The following is an 11,041-nucleotide window of genomic DNA, read 5'->3' as shown; positions in this document are numbered from 1 at the left end:
TTCCTATTCAAACCAGTTCAGGAACCAATTGGAACAGGGCCAATTCTTAGTTCCAAGTGAAGACCCATCCCGGAACCGTATCGATTTTGGAGCCAATTTTTAGCTACTATATATAAAAAAAAAAAATCCTACTCCCGCTGGCCTCACCTCCTCTATTTTTTGTGTATTGTAATTTATATTGCTCATATTAGGTATAGCTAGACTACCACATGATTTTAGTATCTTGGTTAGTATGAATTGCAATCGAATTAAAGGTAATAAAATTAAGAAAAGAAATAGGTATCGCTGGACCACCACATGATTTTAGTACTTTCGTTAGTATGAACTGCAATTGAATTAAAGGTAATAAAATTAAGGAAAACACGAATGAAAATTAAGCAGTTGGAGGGAAAATCAATATTTGAGTCACCATGTTTTTTTTTAATCGAAAAACAAGGACTATGTTTACAGTCACTCATTCATCCTTTGCATAAAAATTGAAAGGATGTAAGTCCTGAGGAATAATAAAATGGTCCCAATTTTGCACAGAGCGAACCGCTTCGTTTCTCCTGTTTAAAGAGGCCATCATCCAATCCATGCGGCGGCCGATATAAGGAACGCTGTCGTGAAGCGAATCGGGATCGGGAAGATCGAGTGACTGAAGCCAAAGGAGGAGGAGGGATTCTTAGTTTGGTGGGGCTTGGAGAAAATGGAAAATGGAAAAAACTGGACCTCCGTTTTTTCCTTTTTTTTTTTTTTTAAGTAGAGTTAAAAAACAAATAATTTTGGCCGATGGATGTACAGTGGAAAAAGAACAGGAGAGAGAGAGAGAGAGAGAGAGAGTCTCAGCGAGACATGGAGAGGAACACCCTCTGATCTTGGTTGGCCTTGGTCGAGCAACAGACGAAGGAGTGAGCGAGACAAGAAAATTGTGAAAAATTTCAAACTTTGAAAACCCCCCAAAAAAAGAGGAACTTCATAAGTTTTAATTCCCCAGTTTAGCATTGTCCTGTCTTTTCTCTTACCAGATCTTTGCTGTGGTTTGTGCGAGTTTTTCTAAAGCGGCGATCCCACTTTCTCTTGTAGAGAAAAATTACAGAGCAAAAGAGCAACAAGATTGTCTGGTTTTGGTAAAAATGCGGACAAAAACTGTTCGTCTTTTGAGGAAAGTTTTGCCGTGCTCGTTCTGGTTTTTTTGGCGTTTTGGGGTTGAATATGAATAATTTGGTCATTTTCTTCCTTTCTTTCGTTTTTAATCCTCTCAAGCTATTACTCAATCATATAATTTAGGTGCCCGCCCACTTCCGATGACCTGGATTATTAGACAATTATTATGAGAAAATTGAAACTTTAAGGTAATAATCGTATTATTTTTTCGTTCATAAGCGATATTTGGATGGGAATGGTATTTTTTTTAGCTTATTTTAAGTCGTTTACTTAAGTGCACACTTGTCATTAGCTTATCAAACCTTTTCATATGATGATTAACAGTAAAAAAAAAAAAAAAAACCTCTGGCTAAATGACCGTCCTGATGCAACTTGGCATGTGTAATCATAAAAATGATAAAAACATATATTTAATATGCAGCGTGTTCCAACGTGTCGAAATTCTCTATTTTTTAAGAAATTATGTGTTGACGTGTCGTGTCGTGTCACATATCGTGTGTCATGTCCGTGCAACGTAGGCCTCTAAAAGACTTTTGAGCAAAATTCATACCATTTGACAATTTTCTTTTTTTTAGATCTTTGGGAAAATGTATTGTAATTTCAAAGTCATCTAAAGTTTCTTAGACCAAGGTAGGTCCGGAATATCTATGGGCTTTAATATTTCCGGAATGCTAATACATATTTTTCCTTCTAACTCTGTCCTCGCTGAACTTTCATAATTTCGAAAATGCCTTCACCTCTCGCGAATAGAGGAAACACAGAGCTTAAGTCGTGGATGTGGACGCATATTAGAACAGCAATGATGACGGTTATGTAGCGACTAATGTATAGATGAAGACAATTGAACACCGAGGTTTTCCTATAGAAATTTCTATGGTTTTATTTCGTTTGGCCTCGAATCTTCCTTAAATTCGTGAGAATCGGGCATCACTTGTTTCACAATAATTGCTCAATTTAGGAAAAATTCCGTTGTAATGTGGGGTTAGTCTAGGAGAGAAACAAAGCAAGCTCGGAACTCACCCGAGTTAATATCGGTGATCATCTATCGTATTAACCGATATCACTATTTTAAATCATTTCAAATGACAGACACCCGAGACGGAGGGAAAAATAAAAGTTACTTTATTGCTTAGTCCGACTTTTACGGAACCTTTTACTTTTACCTGGCATTTACTCCTTAGACCACGGGTTTCTCTTTCTATTTTTTTTTTATTCCTTTTCAAAACTAGTAACATCATCTTTATTCCATTCGCTTGTTTTGACATGCCTTGTCCCAATAATAGGGATGATCACTAACTGGTTCGTTAAATAAAACATTCGTAGGCCCAATTAGGCTTAAACAATGGATGTTCACAGGGTTTGCAATAAAGGAACGAGATACCTTTCTTCGCTTTAAAGAGATTCCACCTAATTTTGAAGTTTGCCGAATCGGAGCGATGTCCGCGCATTTTTTGCTGTGCCCTACTGTGGGATAACGACCATGACCGCGCTTTCGAAAAAAGAAAACCATGACTTGCATGATCAGAATAAAGGAAATGAGCCGCCATTCAACATTTCACAAGCCGCAAATTACCAATTCTTAAGATCAATCTTGAAAAACCAATTTTCTTGGCGTGAGCAACCAACGAGGTAGCAGGAATCGAAACACAAGGCTCATAAACAAACTTTAATCTTCAACTCAAAATTACACGAATGCCGCATGGACATCCTCACAGTACGACATCCCGGTATTTAGGACTGAAATGACAGAAATGTAAAAGGCTTAGAACTCAATTGAAAAATCAAATAGTTTAGGACTAATTTGACACCATTGCAAAAGGTTTATGACTGTTTTGATAATTTTTAACTTTCTTATAATAAGCCCTAAAAGCCCTCTTTTGGATGGATAAAGTACACTCGACAAATGAAAAAAGGACTAGAAGCAATCTATTTTTCTTCGGTTAGATTTTGCCTCCGGTAGCCCTCATTGCGCATGGCAGATTGCCTCTGTTTTTCTCCATTCCTCTAGCGGAGTCCTCTCTTTAATTCGCTATCGAGCCACTCTGGTTTGCAAAATCTGAGTTGCTACATTGTGGTTGTTGTAGGGTGGTCGACGCATATTTCAGGAGATTACCAAAACCAGGATGGGCGTTGAATACTAACTGTCCTGACCATTCTTCGGTCTGAACAGGGTGCAATCAGTCTACTCCTTCTCCATTTGTGCTTGTCAAAGCGGATCTTTGGTGCCCCCTTGAGGGATGACTTTCATTCTACTCCTAATGAATGAGTCAGCAGCAATCAACAAGTTCTTTTAGTTTAGTACATCAACAGTATCATCTAACTTTGCAGAATCGAGATTATTACACAAAGCATTGAAAATCGTGTCAAGGCCGAGGTTATCGGTAATGACTCAAATGTTCATATCAATTAGATTTATGCAACCTACACAGCTAGTACAGTGAATCATTCAAGCGGACAAGATGAACTCAGTCAGATTCGAAGCTATATTCATGCTGATCCGATTCAGGCATTTCGTCAAACATGGGGTGATCAATTCGGACAAGAGACCCAACTGCAACATTGAAGCACCTATTCCAATCCAAGCAATCACAACAGCATCAAAATGAGTTCAGATCATCAGTAAATCATTAATCAGAGACGATTTCACATAAGTCTTAATTAGACTTCTCCGCCTTTTTTTTTTCCCTCCAAGAATAGTTGAGGGCAGATCATATGAAGGTAAAGTGCGATTGCCGGTCACGAACTGTGATTGGACTAGAAATAGGAAGTCATGGAAGTGTCGCCAGTGACGATGCCGGCAAAGGAGCTTCGAACGGAACCCGAGTGCTTCGGAAATATCAGCCAAAAACAGAGCGAATTGATTGGTGGGGCGCGACTCACCGGCGAAGGAGCTTCGAACGGACCCTGAGTGCTTCTGTCACGAGCTGTTATTGGTGGGGCGCGACTTCGAAACGGTCAACTGGCGATGTCACGGTGGTTGCTCGGGACTGGCCTCAGAAAATTAGTCAGCAACTCCGGTGAATGGTTCAGCTTCCAGCTTGTGTTCCGTGTGGATGGTTCCCAGTTCTGTGGATCTGCAACTCCGGTGGCAAATGACGGTAAATGCTCGTGATCGGAGATGGTAGATTCCGGCGTCGACCAGTGGTAGAGAAGCTTCTGGAATTTGTGGATTGAGAGACGATTTCTTACTCCGCTCTGTGTGGATCGCCACATAGAGCAGAGTAAGAAATCTGTTACTGATCCTGCTTTCAAAACTTGCTGAACTCCCCATGCATGCTTACATGTGACATGAGCTGTCTTCAAAACCTTACAGGCTTCTGAAAAGGGCACTTGTCCACGTCCAAAGAGAGCGTGACTCCTGAAAAAAATCACAAGCAATATCGAGAAAAATTCGACAAAGGAGTAACCTGTTAAAATTAGAAATATATTTGATTCCTAGGAAGGATATACTAAGATAGGGTACATTGTATAAGAAGTTGCGGTCGAAGTACGAAAAATAATCTACATGAAAAACCGAAGCAATGTCATATTAGATAGCCGTATAAACTCTACGGGGCGTACTTCAAGATTAAGGAACACATTCGTGCATGCGGATTATGTGTAACACGAGTTCAATTTCTCGTGCTACCAATTGCAGACAATTCATGACCGGCAACCGACCTGGTATCGATTTGAATACTACTTGATCAATGATGTTAATGCCCAGCACTAAGTACCTAAGATACAAACTTCTTGCCATGTACAATAAGACAAGCAGTATAATATTAGCAGAAAAAGGCAGGCCTGGAAGACAAATACCGCGTCACCATATTCAGACAAATAGGAGGCAATGCAACTCCTATTAGAATAGTTTAGCACCAGTCACATCCATTCTATAACAAATAAAGAAGATTCAAAGATGACACATTTTTTGTAGGCAATAAGATCCCGAAAAATGGACAGATTCCCGTTTCCTCTTGACACCTATCATTATTGTGATGATAAATAGCTAAAGAAATTAAAAGAAAGAAAAAAGAAAAAATAAACATACGAAATCAAAGTGCAAATCTTCCACAAGAATGAGAAATGGGTTTGATTCCATAAAATAAGCTGCAGGCCAAGAAGTTTCTTATGGAGTCAAATCGAATTGTAATGTATTCATCTCCCAAAACTGATGAATATTGTTTGCTTTTTCTTTGTATTATGTCATATGTTTCACACCAACATTTGTGCCAAAGTTACCATCAAAATAATCTTAAGCAAAATATTCCAATGTATTTACCGCTGTAAGTAAACTTTGTTTAAGGAACGCCTCTCGTAGGAAAATGGTTACAACCGGTGTTAGTAAGTCATTGATTTCTTTTAGTGTGCATTAACCCAAAGTCCTACATATCACCAATCTTATCTCAAAAATGGGCAATTTAAGAAAGCACTCGATATTAAAATGGATTAAGAAAATGACTAACTAAACACAAGTTGTAAACATTCGTCCATAGATAGCGAATTAGCCTTTCAACTTATCTACATACAGAGGTAGACCTTTGTGTCAAGAGCGTCGACTTTCCCTAAAAATGTTCCCTTCACTTTAATTTAGGTTGATAATTTCACGGAAATATTAAACATTGATAATTATACAAAAATTGTTGATATAGAGGTGGGACTAAGCGGACGGGGAGAATTAGGCCATCGTTGCCGCATCCATCGAGAGAGAAAAACGGACATAGAAATAAAGAAAGGAGAAGGTTCTAACTCACCTTATAACGCTTGTAAGATTGGACGGTGCCGCGGAAATGTTCCTTATATCTGCGGTAGATGATGACGTGGCAATCATTTGGCAATTTGGTAGTTGATAGATCAATCAACCTTTCCAATGATGGGCAGTCACCAATGTACAAGTACTTTAAAGCCTCTAACTCGTCAAGGCCCTCAACAACCTGCAGCCTATGGCAGTCCGCGATGTATAACTGCCCAAGCTTCTGTAAGTTTGATAAACCCCAAACACTTTGCAAAGAACGACAACACTGTACGGAAAATACTTTCTGCAATTCTGATGTACCGAGTACTTGAATTTGGAGTATCTTTGGGCAACAAAAAAGCTGGAACCTTCTCAACTTACATAATACCCTGGACGGAAGAATTAGTCTCCCTTCCTCCATAATCAACTCATTAGCGGACTCTGCATCAACCGCGTACGCTAATCTTCCCAAGGACTCGCAATCGCTGATAGAAAATTCCTCCAATGATTCAAACAACCCGACAAATTGGATCTCAACAAGCTTTGGGCATTTTGATACCCCGACGGCTTTGAGCTTCCTCAAGTTCGATAGCCCGAGTCTCTCCAGGGCTTCACAATCACCGCCTCTCAAAATCAAGTCTGTTAAATTGTGAAGTTGAACCCCGCTGAGTTGAATTTCTTGCACTTGAGACGATGTGAGCTCTAAACTTGACAAGTTTTCTAATCCGGAAGAGAGTGACATAGCTGAATTGAACTTACCCAGCCATAACTTTAACGGAGACGATGGAAGCTGCACCGGTGTTCGCGAGTCCAAACCAGACAAACGAAGTTCCTTTAACAGAGAAAGGGAGACCAACTCGGTGGGAGCAGGGACATTGAGAAGATTCAATTTCAATACGTTCAGTTTGGATAACTTCCCCATTCCCCCTAAATCACCAAAGCAAATTTTACCTCCCTCTTCCCGACGAGAGCCATCATCAAGGTCCAACAAAACTAAATTAGTCAGATTCGAGAGATCCGGGACCACCCGCAATGATATAGATGATACTCGTAGATTGTTTAAACTTGGAGGAAGCATCGGCAGCTCTTGTATCTCATCACAATCTATTAGCTCAAGCGTTTGCAGGCAAGGAAGCATTCCGATTGCCAAAGGAAGTCGACCTTTTAAATTGCGACTACGGATTCGAAGCACTTCTAGATTCTCAAGCATTACTGCACTAGGTGACTCCCAAGAATTTGCCAAACGTACTCTAGTATAGTCATTGCCAAAGTGTAACTCACATAATGATTTCAACCTCCATATGGAATCTGGTAGTTTCTTTACCGGACACTCCTCGACCGAGAAGTGCTTCAGATTCACTAGGTTCCTGATTTCTTCGGGCAAATCTTCAAGAGAATAGCAAGACCTAATCTTCAGTTCAATCAAGGACTTCAACTTCCCAATAGAGCCATCAAGTTTCCTTAAATTGGAACATTTTTCGAAATTAAGCCTCTCTAAATTTGGGCATCCGGAAAAGTCTGGAGTTCTGTTTATGCCATGACATCCTTTAAGAGAAAGAACTTTCAATTTTCTTGCCATCTGTCAAAATAAATATAATATTCAATGGATGAACAGTCAAATATTACTTTCAAAGAAAATAAAATAATAAGAAGCAAATTACACACCTTGATTAAGCTCTGTAGTTTCGAATTATCTATGAAGGCATTGTCTGAAAATTCAAGAACCACCGCATTATTTAAGCGCATATTGGTTGGCTCGAAAAACAACCGACGAGGAGGATTACTCCAAAAAATCCAGCTCATATTGGTAAGGCTCATTGCTAAGTTACCACGAAAGGTTCCCCTATTCAATCCGAGGTACCGTAGATGTTGAAACCTTCCCATCTCTTCACTTGTGATAGTCTTATGATCACTTCTGTGTAAGTCGAGATTCAATGCTTGGACGTTGTTCTTCATCTGCAAATGAGAGCAACAAATGAGGGATATTCAGTATTTTGTTTTAGAGGAAAATTGTAACAATAAGAAAAAGAAGAAAGAGAAAATAATAGCCTAGTGAAGCATAGAGGATTTTCCAGTAAGTGAAACTCTTGGTTTTCTCCTTCGGTATATTACCTCCTTTGTTCTCATTGCTTTGAAGACGTCATCATCTGTCCATATTCTACTCCACTCTCCAGGATTTCCTGGTTTTTCACGACGAACTATTTCTCTTCCAAGATCTCTAAGTTGGTCGTGCATCCAAAACTTATTTTCCACAATCTTTACCAATGACATGCTAAAAAGGACATCAACTCCAATATCCGGGAAAAAATCACAATCTTTCCACATGTAAATTGCATGCATAGTATGCTAACCAATGAAAAAGCATGCAATATCGAGAAAAATTTGTTGTTGCTCATAACTCAATGCATCATAGCTAATCTTCAACTTTTTAAAAACATCATCGGGAGGTGTTTTGCGTAATCGCTCTAATGTCTCTCTCCATATTTGTTCCCTTTTGCCAAAGAGGAATGAACCAATTACTTCAAGGGCTAACGGAAGTCTCCCAAGAGCAGCTACGATTTTCCGTGAAAGATTCTTGTAACCATCCGACGGGGAGTCTCTGTTAAATGCATGACTACCGAAAAGCTCCAGCGCATGATCACTACTCATCACCTGCATTTCGTATTCAAAGATTCGATAGTTTGGTCCATTGATTCGCAAAACATCTTTATTTCTAGTTGTAATCAATATTCGAGATGCTGGGTGCAGAGTACTCCCTCCAACTAATTTCAGCACTTGATCACTATTAGCAACATCATCAAATACAATGAGGACTTTCTTATTGCTAAGTACTTCTCCAATTCTCTTTGTCCCATAATCAATTCCGTCAATGCTTCTTGCTACTCCAGGATGACCGATTTCAGATAATAACTTTTTTTGCAACTCAACTAAGCCATCAGTTCTTAATGAGTTCGCTCCAACATCTTCAAGGAAACAGCAGCACTCTCCATAATGAGAAGAGAGTTGGTTGAAAACGATTTTGGCGAGAGTCGTTTTACCGATACCCCCCATGCCATGAATTCCAATGAGCCGCACACTGTAAGAGTTGACGTCTAACAATTCGGTTACTGTGGCAACTCGGTCATCAATTCCAACTAAATGTCCAGTAACCAATCTATGTTTTGTCTTCAGCTTTTGCACGACCTCCTCAACTACTAAGTTAATCACATCGGTGTAGCTGCGATAATGAAAAACCATTTAAGCGAGGCTGTTATTCAAGCACTAGATAAGCTACAAAATATTCGGACAACTAATGTGAAAATATTTTTAAAGCACTTGGCAATGTGTGCGCGATTTTGTTACCCGAAATATGACTTGATTCCAACACGAGATTAGCAATCTTGGAATTACGTTAAGGACGTTTGCCAAAAAATGGATGTATTCAAGAGGAGATGTGTTTAACTTATTGCAATATTAAATAATAAGATAGAAATGTGCATGGCATTTAATTAACCCATTCTTTTTCTTCCCACTGCCCGCAATCAAGATATAGTTAAGCTACCTAGCTACTGTATCATTATTTGCCCATCATATACGGTGACATTGTGAAGCAGTTTCACATATTTTGACTAATGTAGCATAGCTATATTCATTTAGTAACTCTAAAGGTAAAAGTCCCACCTCAATCATACTGGAAGTTTTTACATCTATGATAAAGTGTAAAGAAAAATCGGAGAAACAGGCATTTGAAAAGCGGCGAGCTTACCCTTTGTATTTCTTCACTTCCCACCCTTTTATAGCATCAACCTCCATGAGAGCCTCTCTCCATGCATCTGCTTGCCCATTGCTCAACTTCTTCTCGCATTCCAAATTGAATATGGCATCGCGATACAGTGGAGTTTTCAGCTTAACATCGTCAGGCTCCACATCGAAGAAAATAGGAAGGATCTCTTTTTTCCCTTCCGATTTGGAAGTGTTTGCCACAATCTGCGCAAGCTCGCGGAGACACCATTGGCTCGAAGTGTAGGTCCGAGAGAAGATAGGTATGTAGATCCTGGAATTATTGATCGCTCGCTGGAGCGATCCATCGATCCTTTCACCGACACGAAGCTCTTCATTGTCTCGAAAGACGCATATTCCAGCGTCGGTCAAGCTATGGAAGAGGAAGTCGGTGAATCCAACGCGAGTGTCGGGTCCTCTAAAGCTTAGGAACACTTGGTACTCTCTTCCGGACGATGTACTTGCATCTGAGCTCGCCATAGCATAAATCTGTTCTGCTTAACGGATCTCTCCCTCTGTGTGTGTGTGTGTGTGTGTGTCTGGGGTGCGCCTGAAGATGGGATGTGATCTTTTGTTAAGCCTTCGTCACTACTAAGACTGACCCGATGTTTTCAATGGAGAATGTGGCCGCGTCAACGTCAACGTCAACGCAACGTCAACGTCAACAGGTTCTTTTTAAAGAAATTGCGTAGGGAATGCTAGTATTCTTTAATTCACCGGTCCTGTGAATTGAGGAATGAAAAATTGGTCCCCCTTTGGCATAGAGTGAGTCATTTCATCATAACGCAGTGAGATTTTAGGATCCCCAGTGGAGCCCCCGACCACCTTTCATAAAGTCACAATTGATTGTGTTCCCTTCCGACTCCTCTTTTGATAAAGTTAGAAGAATTTTGTTCTTTTCTTCCTTTTTCTTTTCGTTATTATCTGAAATGCTCGCTCTTTTTTCTTTTTTTTTCCATGAGGAGCTGTGATTAGTGGGGCGCGACTTCGAAAGGGTCAACTGGCGATGTCACGGTGGTTGCTCGGGACCGGCCTCAGAAAATTAGTCAGCAACTCCGGTGAATGGTTCCCGCTTCCAGCTTGTGTTCTGTGTGGATGGTTCTCGGTTCTGTGGATCTGCATCTCCGGTGGCAAGTGACTGGCATGCTCGTGATTGGAGATGGTGGATTCCGGCATCGACCAGTGGTAGAGAAGCTTCTGGTATTTGTGGATTGAGAGACGATTTCTTAGTCTGCTCCATGTGAATCGCCCCGCAGAGCAGAGTAAGAAACCCTTCACTGATCCGGCTTTGAAAACTTGGTGAGCTCCCGTGCATGCTTACAAGTGACATGAGCTGTCTTCAAAACCTTATAGGCTTCTAAAAGCACACACACCTCCGCGTCCGATGATAGCGTGACTCCTGAAAAAAAATCAATATCGACC

At 40.2% G+C, this 11,041-nt stretch overlaps 2 pseudogenes; one reads left to right on the top strand and one right to left on the bottom strand.

Moving 5' to 3' along the window:
- The window catches only part of LOC115733118, a 146,363-nt pseudogene that overhangs the window by 49,320 nt on the left and 86,002 nt on the right, over positions 1-11,041 (top strand).
- On the bottom strand, positions 3,612-10,176 carry LOC115733173 (annotated as a pseudogene).

This window comes from Rhodamnia argentea, chromosome 9, assembly GCF_020921035.1.
Source record: "Rhodamnia argentea isolate NSW1041297 chromosome 9, ASM2092103v1, whole genome shotgun sequence".
NCBI classification, from domain to species: Eukaryota; Viridiplantae; Streptophyta; class Magnoliopsida; order Myrtales; family Myrtaceae; genus Rhodamnia; species Rhodamnia argentea.
This window is presented reverse-complemented; position numbering and strand designations above follow the sequence as displayed.